Source organism: Gambusia affinis, linkage group LG19 (genome assembly GCF_019740435.1).
Source record: "Gambusia affinis linkage group LG19, SWU_Gaff_1.0, whole genome shotgun sequence".
Classification (NCBI taxonomy): Eukaryota; Metazoa; Chordata; class Actinopteri; order Cyprinodontiformes; family Poeciliidae; genus Gambusia; species Gambusia affinis.
Window position 1 is genome coordinate 15,283,210 of NC_057886.1, and position 10,443 is coordinate 15,293,652.

Consider the following 10,443-nt stretch of genomic DNA (forward strand, 5'->3'; position numbering starts at 1 on the left):
CACGTTTATATGCACCCCTGTCATAATAATTTGACTTCTCATACATTTTATCATTTCTTTTTAAATGCTTTGGCTTTGCTTTATGGCGGCCATTGTTTGTTTGTTTTTATGTGGAGTCACAGTTTTTGTGTTTGTGTGAGGACGGCTCGAGCAAAACGCTGCTTCAGCTCTTTCCATTCAGCACCATTTTGTTTGTCCCCAAAGCATTTTTATTTTTTATTTTTTGCAGCCTCCATATTCTGGATGCTGATGTACATTTTGTTCTTTACCTGCACTGGAGTCTTCTGACCCCTCTTCATTGTCTCCTTCTTTCTCATCTCGGTATTTTCCACTTTCTCCCCCTCGCTCCATCAGACGCAGCTGTCCGTCAGCGTGGGGCCTCACGACTCTCCGTCTCTGATGGATGGGGAACACGTAGGAGGAGCAGCCGTCCTTAATAGACACGGCGGATTGAAACGCTGGGGAAGTAAATGTTAAGGGCCTCATAAAACATCCACTTCCCTGCCTGTGTCCTGCGCTGCTCTCCCCCACATCACCCACACACCTCCCTCCCTCAATCATCCTCCCTTTTTATTCTGTGAATCTCCTCCCACACACCACGACCGTCTTATCAGTGAGACACAATTTGGTTGCAGACGATCTGTCTGAGGACTCATTAGGCTGGATTTTGAGACGTCTCAGCATTCGTGGCGACTGTTTGCGTTAGCTGACCAGTAGCTGTACGACTGAGAAAAAATAGTTGTTGGATTTTTTTTATTTTTTTATCAGCTAATCGTCTTTACTGTAAACACAATTGTGGAGAAAAATCTTGTGTGCATCTGTGGGGGTGGACATACGTACGTCCTAAACTGAAGAGCCCACTGCACTGTACCCCACTGAAAACATCCTGGTTATTCCACCAAATATTGATCTCTGAACTCTTCCTGAGATAAAACGTTAGTGTTGCTCTTTCTAAATGAACATAAACTTATTTTCTTGGCATTATTCGAGGTTTGAAAGAACTGCATCCTTTTCGTTGTTTTGACCATTTCTCATCTTCTGATAATAAGTAGTAAAATTTCGGAGACATGTTGTCAGTAGTTCATAGAATTAAATAGTTTGCAATAAAATCTTGGTGATTTATGCAGGTGATGAGTTCAAGTATCTTTTCTGTGGATCTGTGTTGTCGTAAATCTCTAAAGGTGGAGTGTTGCTGTGTACACACACAAGACCCAAGGAGACCCCTGACCTCAGATAACCGTCCGCTCCAATTGGATTGTAGAAATCTACAAAGAGGCATTGGCAAAGTAGATTTATTTCCTCATGCCACAGGCGGTGGACGAAAGAACAGCGTTAAATAGCCTCCATCAATAAGCCCGCGCTCCGGCTACCGTGTTTGCAACAGCCGTTAAGGTTGGTTTCAGAAGTTATGGCTGCGGGGTGAGGGCTGCACTGCTGAATAACTCAATTCCCCTCAAGGTTTGGAGGTCAAGAGGAGTCAAGGACGGCGGCGGGCCGGGGATGGGTGGAAAGTGAATTAACAGGAGAGAGGACGGCGGCTGTTTCATCTGGAGCGCTGACCCTGGTCATAATTCCAATCGCCTGACTTGTTTGATGCAGAGAGAAATCCCTCAGATTGAAGGGAATTGCCTTTCTCTAACGTCTCAATCACAGCCGTCTGTGTGTGTGGGGGGCTGTGTGTGTGTGTGTGTGTGGGTGCGTGTGTGTGTGTGTGTGTGGGGGGTGCTGTGTGTGTGTGTGTGTGGGTGCGTGTGTGTGTGTGTGTGTTGTGACCATGATGCCAATCTTAAAAAACTGACCCTGAATTGAAAACCTTGCAGCAGATCTCTGAGTGTTGTAGGGAAATCTTCCAAAAAAACTACACAGAGGACACGTGTCAAACTCGAGGCCCGTGGGCCAAATCTGGCCCGCCACAGCTTTCTATGTGGCCCTATAGATTCTAGACTAAACACTAAGTGAGCTTAAATATCATGTTATCAGTAAAATCAATGCAGTTTTTATCTGTTTACTGCCAAATCATAACAATCAGTCCCTCCAGTTTCTTGAGAATTATTGTGGAAATTCACACAAAATCAACAACTTTATTGCGCTAAAATTGGGAGTTTATTGCTGATTTTTTTCAAAAATTGTCAAAAAACTTTTTATTGTACTAAAAAGCTGCTTCAGCCTTAATTGTTGTTGGATTATAGTAGATGATCTATTTAAAAAGTTACATTTACCGTCATAAATAAGCTCAAATATTTCCAAATTAGTGCCAAAAACACTTTGAATTTTACTGCAAAAAATTACAAAATCCTGGAGAAACTGAAAAGATGTTCAATAATATTTAGTTTTAGGAATTCATTGACATTTAACAGTTTGTGATCAGGTTTTATTGATACATACCGGCCCTTTAAGAGCATGCATGATCTTGATTTGGCCCAAAACGAAGATGAGTTTGACATCACTGATTTGGAGCAAATGAGAGCTGTGAAGAGTCTGCCATTAATCATCATAACATAGGAGCCATCCAGCGATGAATTAGAAACCTTTGGCCCATGCAGCCTCAATAATCCAATTACCTAAAACCTCAGAATAGAATGGTAAAATGTTTAAAATCCGAAGGTTACACCAAACTCTGTTGTAGCATTTACTTAGTTCATAATAAATGTTTCTGAGCTGAATTCATTGTGATGTTTTATAAAATTCATTATCAGACCAGAAATCTTGTTCATCCAATTTAAAACAAGAATTTAAATCGACCTAAAGTAAAATAAGTATTAATTTTAACTGGATAATGTGAGTAAAAAATAATTTTCTTGTTGACTTGTTGACAAGGCAGCAGGTGGACTTTCATTTTCAAGTTAAACAACCTTCGAATGTTTTACAGTGTTGACATTTTGCTGAAAACTCAGGGAACTCCAACACTTCATTTCACATCCTGGGAAGCCCAGTCCGTTCTTAACTTACCCAATTAGGCTTCTCTATGCACCCTGCAAACTCTATTAATAGTCTGAATGCCTTTTTGCGTCACAGCTTTAATACTGCATGAAGACGCTTAAAAATCCTAAAAGAATAAGGTTTTTTCTTCAAATAATTAACTATGTTACAGTGGCATTCAGACTAAAAAGTAAAAGAAAGAATATTCTGTTTCTCTTAAAGTACGGCTCAATATAGAAGCTGTACGGTTTATTAATAACATCCGACTCCAGCTAGGGTGGAAAAGCTCAGAATCCATTGTATGATGATTATCTCAGCTTGCATCCTTCACAGTCACACTAATTGTTTTAAGAAATCTCCCTCAGAGATGATATTGTCTGCAGCCTCAAAGAGAACTGAGGACAATCTGCTGACTTCTCGTTTTATTGATAGATATCTCTATTCAGCAAATATTTTCCTGCTCATTTCCTGCTCACCTGTGGAATAATGTGGGCTCTATCGATGGAGACTTCTGCTCAAAGCAAGAACCAGAACACCACAGCTGGTTTTCAGGAGAATTAGAAACACATGGAGCCGACTGTCAGACACAACGTCACTGTGGTAAACAAGAACCATTAAAAGTGTAGATAGTTTATGGAGCCTTTCTGCTTCACCTGGAATCCACCTCCCACTTCATTTGTTTATTTGTTGTTGTGTCTGTGAGGAAATTCCCGTGGTCAACTGTTTGCACAACAGCAGCAGCAGCAGCAAGGTAGTGTGATGCAGCTGAACTTTACTTACAGAGCATATTTGCATGTGCCAGCTGCAGTGAGCAGTGGATATTCTGCTGTCGGGTTGCAGATTTCTCCACCGCCTGCAGCTCAGGTTCTCACAGGTCTCAAACGTGTTTTTAAGGAGGTTTAACAAGTTTAAAATGCAGAAAAGAAGCTTTTTCAGTTCTAAATATGAGGAAAAGTTCTGATTTAGTGTTGGAAAGAGCAGGAACCAAATGCGGCTTGATTAGAGCATGTGTCAAACTGAAGGCCCGCGGGCCAAATCTGGCCTGCCAGAGCTTTCTATGTGGCCCTCCAGATTCTAGAATAAACACTGATTGTACTTAAATATTATTTTATCCGTCAAATCGATGTTATAGTAACTTAAATTATATCAATCAGTACATCCAGTTTCTTGATGCAAACTCAACAACTCTTTGGCACTAAAACCTAATTGGGAATTTATTGCAGATTTTGCTCAAAAATTGTCAAAAACTTTCTTAATTGTTTTAAACAGCTGCCTCAGCCTTAATTAATGTCAGATTATAGTCCATAAATAACAAAATGTCGCATTTACTGTCATAAATGAGCGCAAATATCACAAATATTTTCAAATTAGTACCATAAACACTTTGATTTTTATTGCAAAAATCACAAAATAAGGAGGGGCTGAAAAGACGTTCAATAATATTATTTAATTTTAAGATTTCATTGATATTTTAACATTTTGTGAACAGGTTTTTATCAAAACATTCTGGCACATCCGGACCTTTAAGAGCATTCAGGATCTTGATTTGGCCCAAAACAAAAATTATTTTGACACCGCTGGATTATGGTGTTCTGTATTGTCTGCTGCTGAGTCGGCACATCCTTACGATGAACCTGAGCAGCAGAACGATAATAACGAGAGGCCGACGCTCTGGAAAAGCAGAGGAGAGATGCAAGGAAAGATAACGAAAGCGCTGGAGCCCCTGGCTGTGTGTTTGACTTCTCAAGCTCCAGCCCTGCAGTATGTGGACTGGACTGTCAGCAGAAACAAACCTGCAGAAACATGTGTGAGTTGGGGCTTGGAGGAGGCGGAGAGAAGTGCAGCACAGAGGCAAAATTAGTACAAAAAAGAAAAAGAAACCCAACTGGCTGTGTTTCTGAGAGACAGTTTTTCATCATCCAATCAGCCCTGTGGTTGGTCCTGAGGAGGGAGCTGCTCTCTCAAAGAAATCACAACCTCTGATTGAAGGCTATAAACAATAAAAATTAAATGGATGTAAGGAGACAAGCTGAGGCGGTGATGGAGCGGTGGAAGCCTAACCTTTCTCGTCTTTTGTTTTCCAGCCTCACTGAACATCTTTGCTCTCCTCCGAACACTTTGGCACTCTTACTTCTCAGTTACACGAACGCAGAGAAAAAAGTGTAGCATTTCACACCTCCTGCTCAGCCTCCCTGTTCCCTCTCTCTCTCTCTCTCAGCGTGCGTGCCGATGCCGATGCGGTCCTGGCAAACCAGCTCGTGCACGGCCACACGTCCGCACCTGATCGTCTTCTGACGCAGTGAATAATTACTTTGCCAAAGGGCACAACTGTGATCCCTGGCTGGTATTTAAAGCCCTGTCAAAGAGTTTAAATCATCCCTCCTCTCCATCACATCACCTAGATAAGGCCAATACAGAGATTGCAGCCCTTATGTCTGCATAATCTCCATCATGGCCTCCAGCTAGAACCGTAGATTGAATTTCCACGCCGACATGCGAACCTATTCAGCCACCATCTACAATCTAAGTACTGTGCTCCAGAAAGCATAAAACGCTAAACTTTAGCCACGCTATTTACCTCTTAAAGGGAATATACTATGCATAAAATCACATTTTACATTTTTCTATTTGGGTTTCTTTTTGCCAAAACAGTTGGGTTTTTTTCAATATGTTCATGTTTTTTTAGCCTTTTCAAAAACGTCAGGAATGTAACGTCACAAATCACCAGGCACGTTACCAATAACCCCAGCGAAGCCCAGCCTGCTACCTAGCAACCCCAGCGGTTTGGTCAGCTGGTTTTACCGCTGTGTGCGCTGTACAATGGCTGCTGGAAAAGGCAACATTCTTGCTGATGATTTTCCATCCAGAAACCACTTTCTGCTTTCTTGTTGGTCGTGCAGGATTCTCCACTACACTGTAAAACATCTGAAGGTAATGATTTAACTTGAAAATGAAAGTCCACCTGCTGCCTTGAAAATGCAATTAAAGTCAATAAGAAAATTGTTTTGGTTTTAACTCAGAAATTAAAGTTCATGAAGCTGAACAAGCGACAAGTTGTCTAAACGTTGTTTTTTAAATTCATTAATCTTGAAATATGAGATTTAACTTAATGCTGGATTTTAAACCAAATAATTATTTCATATGCAAGAAATGTCTGCAGTAACCTGTTCTAGGAACATTTAAAGCTTCCCGTTCTCCACACAATAATGATTTATGCTTTCCAAGAGTTTGTGTTGGCCTAATGGAGGTGAAATTCAGCCTTTCTAATTAGTTTATTCAGCTATTTCTTCCTCTCCCCAACATGTTGTAGCCTGAGGCCATCTGTGCTATTTTCCCCCCAGATTGTTTCCTGAGCCTCTTCAGTGCACAGTAATTTTTCCAGCATCTTTCCGGGTTTCTGTCAATGATTTGTATTCGGTTTGCGCTGAGAATCACAGATCTGGGTTGTAGTTCTACGTTTTCGACAGTCTCATCCTGTATTTGTCCTCGTGTGAGGCAGCACAGACCCGGCCCACTCCGGTCCACTCCGGTCCACTCCGGTTCAGGGCATTAAGATGCTGGATCATGAAAGTGCTTCAGGTGAAAGTGTGTGGGTTTTTTTTCATGTGTGCATTTGCATTTATATTTATGAAAGCATGAACTCAACGTGCTGCATAATATCCAGGAACACGGCTTGAATGCCCTGAAATAATAAACTGCATCAGGATGGAAGCAGCTCAGCTGAAAAAATCCGTTTCTAAAACAGCTGCATTGTCCAACGCTAATGGGTTTCATCACACAAAACTGAAGCAGATCCTTTATAAAGCTGGAAATGCATTTTGTTCATTTCTCTTTCATTCCTGTTAAGCAACTGAGAAAATAAGATGGATTTAAAATACTAGAATGCTGCCTTAGTGGAATTTAAACACCAGATACAGCCAATCAATTGCATTGATTAGTTGATCATTGGCAGCATGACCACCTCACTAATAACAGCTCTACACTCACCGGACAATTTATGAGGTACAACTGTCCAACTGCTCATTAATAAAAGTCAAATCAGCCAATCAGATGGCAGCAACTCGATGCATTGAGGTGTGTAGACATGGCCAAGACGATCTACTGCAGTTCAAACCGAGCATCTGAATGGGAAAGAAACATGATTTAAGTGACTTTGAACGTGGGATGGTTGTTGGTACCAGTCTGAGTATTTCAGAAACTGCTGATCTACTGGGATTTTTCTGCACAACCATCTCCAGGGTTTACAGAGAATGGTCCGAAGAAGAGAAAATATCCAGTAAGCGGCAGTTCTTTGGGGCAAATGCCTTGTTGATGCCAGAGGTCAGAGGAGAATGGCCGGACTGGTTGGAGCTGATAGAACGGCAACAGCAACTCAAATTTTACAACCGAGGTCTGCCGTCGCCTGGTCTGATGAGTCTCGATTTCTGCTGCGACATTCGGACGGTCGGGTCAGAATTTGGCGTCAACAACCTGGAAGCATGGATCCATCCTGCCTCGTATCAACGGTTCAGGCTGACTGTTCAGGCCGCTAACTTAGCAAAGCTCGCGGTTTATTTGCTGAATAAACAGTTGTTCACATGCAGTACCATCAGGAATACCAGAGGGCGCCTGCGGACCACAGTTTAAGAGAAAGCAAGGCATAAAATTTACAACAAAAAGCGCTTAAAAAAGCTGTCAGGGTGTTATGATGGTTTAGTCAAAGTTCAAGTCATAATTTGTAGCAATAATGTAAAAGGAAATCAGCTATGATTTCAGCTATTATTCTATTCTTCTGTACTTAATTAACCATTTTGGCTTCATTGAAAACAGTTTTCTGCACACTTGAGGTTAGATCTAACAAGATACATTTTACATAAAACAGTAGAACTGAAAGGGTTAACTTCTCACCAAGATTTCAATTTGAAGCTTTTCTACTGGTGTGAATCCTCCGTTTCCACAATATCGTCATAAAAATTTCTAAAACCTTTTCAAAGGATTTCCATTTAGATCGAGCACAGCTACACCACATGAAGGAAGATTTAAGGACACGTTAAGAAATAATTTACAAAAGGCAGATTTAAAACCAAAAAGATGTCAAGAAGATTAGCCTGATTTCTCTGCTTTGTGAAGCAGAGACCTAGTTCATGCCAGGTAATGAAACCAGACTTTTAATAGAACCTCAGTTGTGAATCAACAAACAGATCCAAGAACCTAATCCCCACTGATGAGTTCAAAGTGTGAAGAAATGAGAGCGCCCTGCTTTTTGCTTTGTCTTTGTCAACACTGTCAGTGTGGGATGATGTTGAAGAGAGCAACAAGCTAGAAAACACTCCTCTGTGTGGTGTAGCGTGTCATAAAGGAAAACGGCTGATGATTATTACCCTGCAGGATGGAAACTAATAATCCTGATGTCCAAAACAAAGAGGCGACAAGGATTTTCTGTCATCAACTCCTCCCGCTTCTCATTAAACTCGGATGAAACCAGATATTTACTGATCCGTCACTTCAGTTTTTAACTTTCTGACATGGAATCAGACTCAATCTGATCTGTATCTTTATTTGATACGTATCAGAATAATAAGAAAAACAGAATTAATTTTAGCTAAAACTTGCTAAATTTATTTGGCTGAAAGAGCAGAAGATAGTAGAACACATGTGTCAAACTCCAGGCCCGTGGGCCAAATCCGGCCCGCCATATCTTTTTATGCGGCCCTCTAGATTCTAAACTAAACACTCAGTGTGCTTAAATATGTTATCAATCAAATCAATGCAGTTTTTAATCTGTTTACTGTCAAATTATATCAATCAATCCCTCCAGTTTCTTGACAATTTTTGTGGAAATTCACTTAAAATCAAACAATCCCTGCACTTTGCAGTAATACCTAATTGGGAGTTTATTGCACATTTTTCTCAAAAATTGTCAAAAACTTTCTTACTTGTACGAATTAGCTGCCTCAGCCTTAATGGAGGTCAGACTATAGTCCATGATCTGTATAAAAAGTTGCATTTTTCGTCATAAATAAGTAAAACATTTCAAATATTTCCAAATTAGAACCACAAACATTTGATTTTTATTGCAAAAAATCACAAAAAGTATCAAAATTCTGAATAAACTGAAAAGATGTTCAATAGTATTTAATTTTACAAATTCATTGATATTTTAACAGTTTGTGAACAAGTTTTATCGATACATACTGGCACAACAGGCCCTTTAAGAGCATACAGGATCTGGATTTGGCCCAAAACAAAATTTAGTTTGACACCGCTGGATTGAGCAAATTCATTTTCAAAATGTCAAATTGCACAAGTGGATACGTAGCAAACATCTGGAAACTTTCAGTGACAAAATTTAACTTGTATTTCATATTTTAGCTTATAAATCTAACTAAAAGAAGAATAGTTTATTTGTTTTTAATAAAAACAAATCATGCTGCACATTTTTGTTTAAAATGTCTGTGTACGTGTCAAAAAATCCTCAGAGTTTCACTTTTACTCAGGTCTCAACTTCTCCAGTCTGAGGTCAGCTGGGGTTAAAGAGCTGCTGTTATGTGCTTTCCAGACACAAAGTGCTCAATTTTTATTCAACTGGAATTACAGCCATTACAGGAAAAAACTCTTAGCACTCATCACTCAAAAGGACGTCTTTGAAATTTAGAGCCTTGTTCCTAAGTTCATTTGCACACTGTAATAGGGATTTTCATGGTAAAACTTCCTTCCTTGCTGAGTGACCTTTCAGGTCACATCGGGACTTGACTCATTTCACAGTGAGACGATGATGATGACGCCCTCTTACATCATCATGTAATGAAAGAGGGAAACCCGACAGATTTCTTGATTTTACGTGAATTTCCACAATAATTCTCAAGAAACTGGAGAGACTGATTGATATAATTTGGAGGTAAACAGATAAAAACTTCATTGATTTGATTGAAAACATAAATATTTAAGCACACTCAATGTTTAGTCTAGAATCTAGAGGGCCACATAAAAAGCTACGGCGGACCGGATTTGGCTCACGGGCCTCAAGTTTGACACATGTGGCTCAATGGAAACATGACAATTTAAAGAAAAATCCTCAAGTTTGGTAAAAAGTTTTGGCCCATCTTTAAAAATACTGACTGGCAGCACAGCAACAGGTGGGGGAAGGGCTACACTGCTCCTTCAAGCTAAGAAAACTGTCGTAACTTTTCTACTTTCTCCAGAATCTCATAAAAAATATTATTTTCCTGCATGTTTTTTTAAACCTTTGCACCCATAGAAGTTAATTTTATCACTCTGTTTTAAAAAAAAAAATGAAAAGCACATTTAAATAATTTTTCGTCTCTGTGTGTGACCCAGCACGCTGCTCCCACATATTATTTTAACCTCAATTCTCCTTTATTCTAAATAAAGTTCCATGTCTTTCCCCATTTTGACTCATTTGCGTCCCTTTCATCATCCCAGGCAAGGTTATCCCGAGGCAGCCGAAGCTTTTACGGGAACAAAGCGCGGGTGGAGGTGATGGGGTGGAGGCCCTAGCTTTGCCGCTAGCCATGCCTTAATCGA

At 40.1% G+C, this 10,443-nt stretch overlaps 1 long non-coding RNA gene across 1 annotated transcript in view; it reads left to right on the plus strand.

The window, feature by feature from the left end:
* LOC122821950 overlaps positions 1–10,443 on the plus strand; it is a 40,777-nt gene that overhangs the window by 16,561 nt on the left and 13,773 nt on the right. The gene's annotated exons all lie outside the window — the stretch shown is intronic.